The 9,116-nt window shown below is 40.0% G+C and overlaps 1 long non-coding RNA gene across 1 annotated transcript; it reads right to left on the bottom strand.

Annotated features, from left to right (window-relative positions):
* Positions 1 to 1,271: 1,271 nt before the first annotated feature.
* LOC124605131 lies at positions 1,272 to 3,349 on the bottom strand. The gene is made up of 2 exons (XR_006978603.1): positions 3,313 to 3,349; positions 1,272 to 1,541 (listed from the first exon to the last, which is right to left on the bottom strand). It is a non-coding gene; the product is annotated as an uncharacterized LOC124605131 (long non-coding RNA).
* Between the last annotated feature and the right edge of the window lie 5,767 nt (positions 3,350 to 9,116).

Consider the following 9,116-nt stretch of genomic DNA (forward strand, 5'->3'; position numbering starts at 1 on the left):
CACATTACAAGCCAAATACTAATGAGTCTATAGTATACAATATGAATAGACAACCTGTTGCAACACTCTTCTGTTGCAGTGGACATCTGCAGCTCATCTAATGCATGAGACCACCTGTGTATAAAAGGAAATGCCAGTGAGTGCCACTGGAGAATTGGAGCCATCCGAAATACCCCTTTCTCCTCCACAGAAAGAACTGACCTTCGTAAAGGGATCTCATGTCTTAATACATCACACAGACAGCTGTACCGATGGAAGTAGCCCGCAATCTGTAATGTGTCAGTGAGTGTCACTGGAGAATTGCAGCCATCCGAAATACCCCTTTCTCCTCCACAGAAAGAACTGACCTTCGTAAAGGGATCTCATGTCTTAATACATCACACAGACAGCTGTACTGATGAAAGTAACCTGCAATCTGTAATGGATATTAGCTACGGCAAATGGCCCCAGGGCCACTTGATGTGAACTGTGAAATCCATTTTGCCATTCATTGCCATTCTCCTCACAACTAAAAAGTAGAAGGCTCTGGATTCTAAAAGTTTCCCATAGTTTTATGTCTACAATTCGCGATTTTTTGTTTTCTTTTACGATAAAGTATCAAAAGTTAATAAGAATATCAGTGTAAAAAAGAAACTGGGCATGTCTCAACTTTACTTGCATTACATCAAAACAAATTTAACGAAATTAAGCAAACTATACCCCCAGTAACGTATGTAGTAGCTAGCAGGAACTTAACATGCAGTGATAACACTGGTATACCTCATGATTAAAGAAAGTCGTTCAATACTTTACAGTTTTATTCTGTAAGAAATTGTGTTCCTTTCCCTCTTTCCCTCACTCTTCCACTAATGATCAGATCCTTGGTAGCCTCCTGTGTATGTCTCTGGTATCAAGAAACCGCGTAAATCGCTCTAAGCAGTTTTTCCAACAATGGCATTCTGGCATAAGTACATTGTTTACAGACCAAAATTTAATTCTCGAAACAATAGACTACTTCTTCAACATGTCAAGTGTTACTGGAAATTTCTCGAGACTTTTCTGGAGAGAACGTGTCCATTCATCTTTCAATACCCCGAGTTCTGAATCTTCACGTTTAGAGCTTTGAGTCAGTGGTTTGTCAATGATGAAAGGGATAGGTGTCTTTTCTTCCACAAGTGTAATTTAGATACTTGACATGAGATTTCGTATAAGTATATTGCTTGGATGTATGGCTGCATCACATCAACAGGAGGAGGAATTGGAGTTTACACAGGAGAATATTAAGACCGAAATAAAGCAGAGAAAAAAAATTTATTTCATACGATTTGCCAAAAGGTGTCTGTGGATTGAAACAGATGAACTGTAGCCAAAATCCGACGTGGTCATTAGCATCCGTCACAGTGTCTGCCTGCTCAGCCGTAGAGGTATCCATAGTAGCCCGGGTAGTAGTACTGCTCGCTGGGACGCAGTGCCTCACGAGCAGCGCCTTCCTGGGGTCGTGGCAGAGGGAAAGGGTTGGCCAGAGCAGCGCCCACCAGCGCCAGCACCACCAGTAGCAGCACCTGCAAACACACAACAGGGGTAACATCGCTGGTCAGAGAGTAACAGGTGAAGCCAGCACCACCAACACTAGCAGCTTCTGTGCAAAGGTAAGTGACATCTTTCGTCAAAGAGTGCAGATAGGGCCTGCCAGATGATACTCGCATTTGATCAGACTTGAGATTTCGCATCTGCTCCACCATTCTAGACAGTAGCGAGCTTATTCGAACAATCACATGCCATTTGACTGGTATGGTTCAAGTGCAAGAGGCTAGCAACCACGAACTAGCCATAGCAATAGCTATGCCTCACTTAAAATTTGACGATTTCTTGAAACTGAGGAGGAAATGGCATTAAATCCTATTACTGCACACACTCCTATTGTGTTTGAATAAATTTACGAGTTCTCATACAATACTGGTATGTATGAATATATACACATTTAGCTTTCGTTTTAAGTAAATATATCAGACACAGACATAAATGCCCCCAATAATACTATGTGACTGAACACAGTATAATAATTTGTTTGTTTATAAAGGACGTTAATGATTTGTCAAGTAACTGGACAAGGAGCAGTTCAATCCCTGTTCACACATTACAGTAACTGATAAAAGTTACTAGATTTTAATCACTTTTACAATAGCACAGCAACATTAAGATTAAACAAACAAACAAATTTATCAAGAAATAAATTCTGAACAAATGATATGTATCGTAATAAGGTAACTGAAATTTTTTCTCGAGAATGAACTACAACAGCAAGACCCGTTTTAGAGATTTGTACTTTCAGACGTTACTAGATCGTAGGACGAGCGAAAGCTCCAGAATTAGACACAACCATAACTGCAATCTTTGTATATTACCAGTTGCCTTTGTTATGCATGTTTCAATACGTGTCTTATTAATACAGTTCACAGTGAATTAAAAACGCTGAGAAAGTTGTTGTGATAGTACCAACGAAAATCGTTGGATCGAACAGAACCAGAAATTTCTCAGATTGTGAGGTAAACTGTTCAAACAGCTCAAGTCGATTTCAATCGCAGTACTAGAGACAGAGGCAGCCAAACTGAACCACACCAGCAGCATCTGCGACACCAAATAGAGTACTATCTCTGGTCATAAGGCCATATAGCGGAAGTGAAGTGTAGGGAAAGGTGGCAATTGAAATCAATATGGAGTGGCTAGTTGTCCAGCATTAAATAATATAATATGGAGTGAAAGTAAAATTATGAAAGAAATAATAGGAGTAGCATAAATGAGATTACTAATAAACTACAAAATTGGAGACCATACAGTAGATTGAGTGAAGAATATTTATTACTTTGGAAGCAGAAGAATGATATAAGAAGCACAGTAGCACAGGCAAAGGGGGCAATGTTCACTAAAGTATGTTTTCTTGCATGAAACATAGACCTTAATGTGTGAACTAAATTTCTGAGAATGTTCGTCTTGAGCACACTATTGCATGGAAGTGAATAATAGTCTGTGGGAAAACGCAAAAAGAAGATGATTGATGTGTCTGAGATATGATGTTGCAGAAGAATAGTAAATAGACAGATATAAAAAGAGGAAGTTAATGACGGAACAGACTTACAAAGGAATATGTGGAAAACTAATTAGACAATGGGACAGGGCTTGCGTTGAGACATCAGGGAATAACTTCCATGGAACCAGAGGAAGCTGTAGAGAGTGAAAAATGAAAACAATAAGGGGTGAACGTGGATGGTATATACTTGACAAATAATAGAGGACGTTGGGTCTAAGAGCAAAGGCCTATTTTGGCGTACTTACAATGGTCTTCATGTTGGTTGCTCGCAGTTGCTCTAACTGGAACTGATGCTTTGCTCCACTCGACGTCTGCTTTTATAGCATACTGGATGGGGGCTGCGGCGCTGACGTCAACTTCTATACTAGCCATAGTAGGTGCTGGGTAGGGTTGGTGTGGGAGGGGATGGGGAGCAGTGATGGCCTTGCATAACCCTCAAGGCCTTGTCAGCAAGTCCCAGCGTAAAAACCTTGTCCTGGAGTGCCCTGCGGGTATGCCGTGGCAGCCTCTCCCAGGAGCAGCTATCTTAAGGTACTCGTCATGTACAAGGCGCCACAGATCGAAGTATTTAGGTCTGGGCCGGGTACGACACTAACATGACTGTATCTGAGGAGTAAAAGCATTTTTCCCAGTCTGAAATTTCAGCTCTTAAGAAAAGTATGAGTTGATATGAACCCTTCTGACATAATGGGACACGCAATGGGTCGCATGGAATCGCGCCGTCTATTCATCCAGGAAAAACTCAGGGAAGTTTGAGAAAGTAAAAGATACAATTTTCACGATTTTATATGCAACTGCTACAAATATCTTCCTAATTGGGGAAATATTTCATCTGTACGAACACGTATCTACACCTGCATCTACATGATTACTCCGCAATTCACAATTAAGTGACTGGCATGGGGGTCATCGAACCACCTTCAAGTTATTTCGCTACGTTCCGCTATCGAACAGCTCCCAGAGAGAACGACCACTTAAGTCTTTCCGGGACAGCTTTGATTTGACAGATATTGTTTCACATCCTCTCTTATTTATATCATATAGCCTCTCTTGGTCCTTTATTCGTATACTCATTTTACTGAGGCTCTGTTCTCACGTTTTAAGAGATTAGTTTTCTTCATAAAATAATTTATTCTATGCTATTACAGTTTATAATGGTTAACAAGACTTTTATAACAATACTTTTCATATTACATTACGTAGTGATGGCTACTGAAAGAGTGGACTGAGTTTCAGATTTCACTTCCTCAATGCTTCTACTCCAGCATATGTAACTTGAAAGTTTACTCTGCTGATGACTTCCAGGTTTAGATTTTCTTGTGTCAAATATGTTATTACTGGTCGATATGATGAACGTGAATCACACTATACACTACAAAAAAATTACTATTCCGATCTTAGGCATTTACTTTGATCTAAATAAAGCGTTCATTTCTGGTTTTCTAGTCTTCTTAACGCTTTTCACAGTCCTTTGCAATTAATTTACACTGCTAGGGTTAGTTTGCCTAATTCCTTTATCAAGTTTATGCTTTAATTATGTCGCTTCCTTATTTTTTAATATTCGTGAACTCACACAGATTCTTTGCCTTTAGGAGGTTTCATACAGTACGAACACTACATGTGATACCATCGTTTGTACTACATAACTCGGCACATTTTTCCAATGAAGGCTTTTCTAATCACTACGATATGAGAAGTTTTACTTTATTTCGTATACTACATTAGCATTGCATTGTAAGCCGTGTTTATTAATATGGTGAATGGCTGTACGACAAAAAATTCTCTGTCAAGTGTTTGTGTGACATGCATTTTAGTTAACCATCTTGATATCTTTGATATCTCTTCTTATATATTTTACTAATGTGTGTGTGTGGCTAATTCATTTCAAATAAGGACAATTGACGTTGCTCATCAGATTTTTTGACTATTGTAAGCTTGATTTTGTTGATTTATACAGGAGCCTGAAGACTTTCAAATAAAATAATTCATAAAATTACGGCTGTCGGTATTTATTTTCTTCAAATTCTTGGAGTGTCTCTAATGTAAGGTAGGCAGTAGCTCGCTGTACTGCGGACTTCTGGCAGCCTCTTTGATTGAGTCCAAAGGAAGTAATAGAGTCGGCATTTTTCTTAATTTCACTTTATATCATTATCACACAAAAATATGATTCTCACAAATATGGTTATCACACAAACTAAAGGAAATATGTAGAATTAATTCAACAAGAAAAGCTGTCCAAATTATTGAACTTCTCACTAATCTGTCAGTTTATCTATGTTTTGCATGTACAACGTTGCGTGAATGTTGACTCATATTACAGGTTAGGTTATTTTGCGTGGTCATGACTTCTACATAAATATTCTCATTCAGTGCTTTACTTTATATGTTTTATGTTATTTTCTAGGGTGGTACAGTTACTATGGCAGTTAATTAATATTATTTAAGATTGAGTTTTAGGTTATGGATCGATTGCTCAGTCACAGTGATTTGCTAAAGGAAGACGCTGCAGAGGGACTGTAAGGTTACTATTAGCTTGATTTCTGGGTGTGATGATGAGCACTGTGTTATTGTCACAAACTGTAATGATGATCCTACAAAAATTCCGAATTAATTAAATAGTTGTACAAGTTCTTAAAATGATTTCTCGGCTGAATATAAAAAAGAAAGTCTTGAAACAGTAATTTTTTCTGCGAGTAGCTTACATGGACATGTTCCTTGTTACGTTATGCCACTAACAGCTCACCGAATCGTCGAAACCATAGACTGTACTCACAAACAATCAGACAAGGATCGTAAACCAAAACTGCGATATCGAAAGTAAAATACAAAAACCATTGTACCTCGAAATGAAAGATCCATTCCCTCACTGATGAACAAAATATATTTAAAGAAAACTTTCATTATTCTGGTGAAACGGAACGCTATCAGGTTGTTTTAACAATTGCTTGATCTTTCAGTCATAAATTCTTGTATCTTGTATAAGTTAATGCAACTGATGAAAAAATACTCTGTTGTTGTTGTTGTTTGTTGTGGTCTTCAGTCCTGAGACTGGTTTGATGCAGCTCTCCATGCTACTCTATCCTGTGCAAGCCTCTTCATCTCCCAGTACCTACTGCAACCTACATCCTTTTGAATCTGCTTAGTGTATTCATCTCTTGGTCTCCCTCTATGATTTTTACCCTCCACGCTGCCCTCCAATACTGTATTGGTGATCCCTTGATACCCCAGAATATGTCCTACCAACCGATCCCTTCTTCTGGTCAAGTTGTGCCACAAACTTCTCTTCTCCCCAATCCTATTCAATACTTCCTCATTAGTTATGTGATCAACCCATCTAATCTTCAGCATTCTTCTGTACCACCACGTTTCAAAAGCTTCTATTCTCTTCTTGTCTAAATTATTTATCGTCCATGTTTCACTTCCATACATGGCTACACTCCATGCAAATACTTTCAGAAATGACTTCCTGACACTTAAATCTATACTCGATGTTAGCAAATTTCTCTTCTTCAGAAACGCTTTCCTTGCCTTTGCCAGTCTACATTTTATATCTTCTCTACTTCGACCATCATCAGTTATTTTGATCCCCAAATAGCAAAACTCCTTTACTACTTTAAGTGTCTCATTTCCTAATCTAATTCCCTCAGCATCACCCGACTTAATTCGACTACATTGCATTATCCTCGTTTTGCTTTTGTTGATGTTCATCTTATATCCTCCTTTCAAGACATTGTCCATTCCGTTCAACTGCTCTTCCAAGTTCTTTGCTGTCTCTGACAGAATTACAATGTCATCGGCGAACCTCAAAGTTTTTATTTCTTCTCCCTGGATTTTAACACCTACTCCGAATTTTTCTGTTGTTTCCTTCACTGCTTGCTCAATATACAGATTGAATAACATCGGGGAGAGACTACAACCCTGTCTCACTCCTTTCCCAACCACTGCTTCCCTTTCATGCTCCTCGACTCTTATAACTGCCATCTGCTTTCTGTACAAATTGTAAATAGCCTTTCGCTCCCTGTATTTTACCCCTGCCACCTTCAGAATTTGAAAGAGAGTATTCCAGTCAACATTGTCAAAAGCTTTCTCTAAGTCTACAAATGCTAGAAACGTAGGTTTGCCCTTCCTTAATCTAGCTTCTAAGATAAGTCGAAGGATCAGTATTGCCTCACGTGTTCCATCATTTCCGATCCTGATAATGACATCCTCTTGAGTAGTCCCCGCCCGGAGATCCGAATGGGGGACTATTTTACCTCCGGAATATTTTACCCAAGAGGACGCCATCATCATTTAACCATACAGTAAAGCTGCATGCCCTCAGGAAAAATTACGGCCGTAGTTTCCCCTTGCTTTTAGCCGTTCGCAGTACCAGCACAGCCAGGCCGTTTTGGTTATTGTTACAAGGCCAAATCAGTCAATCATCCAGACTGTTGCCCCTGCAACTACTGAAAAGGCTGCTGCCCCTCTTCAGGAACCACACGTTTGTCTGGCCTCTCAACAGATACCCCTCCGTTGTGGTTGCACCTGCGGTACGGCTATCTGTATCGCTGAGGCACGCAAGCCTCCCCTCCAACGGCAAGGTCCATGGTTCGTGGGGGGAAAAATACTCTGAGGAACCTTCAAATCAGAAACAGTTCAGGAATGACGTGGTGCAGTGTCTTTGTGACATAGGAAGATCTCGAGGAAAGAAGTGTAGACCAAGGAATAACATTCAGCAGCAACTAGGGCGAGAAAGATAAAGTGACCCAGGGCTGTTGTCCCACGCAAGACGTTACGAAGTGAGTCTACTGACCACTTGCCTAAGTGGAATGCCAAAACATATTGATACAAGTATCCTGATTGTGGTGGGTATACATTCGTTTCTCGCAAAAAAATATATTTCTAAACTTGTTTCAATGGTGACATAGACTACTACACCAATTTCCACCAGTAGCTAGAAAATTCCTCTCAGTGCTCTTACTGCTACTGAAACACTCATCAGAAATCAGACAAGAATTAACCATCGCAAATGAGACTGTATGTTTCAAGAGACCTTTTCAAGTCTCCAAATCTATGATGTATACAAGCCGACTAAAGCGGGAAATGAAAATTTGTGCCAAGGCCGCTATTCGAACCTGGACCTCCTGCTCAATAGGCAGATGCGCTAACCACTTCGACATCCTGGCAAATGGTTTTGCGCGACTTTACTGATTACCTTAACACACTTCCCTCCTCAATCCAAATTCCCATTCACACCTCAGCTCACTTGCTGTTCCCCCTCCCCTCACCACGAAACTCGAACAACATTGCAGAGTCTCTCCAACTGTATTGGAATAGCACCCCAGCATCGAACGAAATAGGGGAATACCTGAAACCCAGGCATAGGTGCTTTAATCAAATGAAACTATACATTTCAGAGACCTTTTCATTGCTCAAACATCTGTGATGTATACATTCATATTGGAACGATGAATGAAAATTTCTACCAACACAGGTGTCCTGCTCACTCGAGTTTAGGGGGAATACTAAGTGAGCCGAGACGTGAATGACTATTTGGGTTGAGGAGAGGGCATGCTAGCATAGTCCCTTTAGTTGTGCCAACCCACTGTGCCAGGATGGCATAGTGATTAGTGCATTTACCTAATGAGCAGGAGACCTGGGTTTGATTCCTGGCTTGGTACAAATTTTCATTTGTCACTTCAGTCTGCATACATACATCAAAGATGTTTCAGGCGTAAAAAGGTCTTTGGAACCACACAGTCATTTTATTAAAGCACATGTGTCTGGATTTCAGGCAGGATCCCGCATTTAGTTCGATGCTGAGGTGCTATTCCAGTACAGTTTGATAGCTTCTGCAGTGTTGTTCGAGTTTAAGGGGGAATACCAAGTAGGCTGAGGTGTAAATGGGAATTTGCATTGAGGAGGGAGGCGTGCTAGTGTAGTCCGAAAAGTTGTGCAAAGCCACTATATCAGGGTGGTGTAGTGGTTAGTACATCTGCCTACTGAGCAGGAAACTCGGGTTCAAATCCCAACCTTAGAACAAATTCTCATTCGTCGCTTTAGTCTGAAT

Source organism: Schistocerca americana, chromosome 3 (genome assembly GCF_021461395.2).
Source record: "Schistocerca americana isolate TAMUIC-IGC-003095 chromosome 3, iqSchAmer2.1, whole genome shotgun sequence".
Taxonomy (NCBI): Eukaryota; Metazoa; Arthropoda; class Insecta; order Orthoptera; family Acrididae; genus Schistocerca; species Schistocerca americana.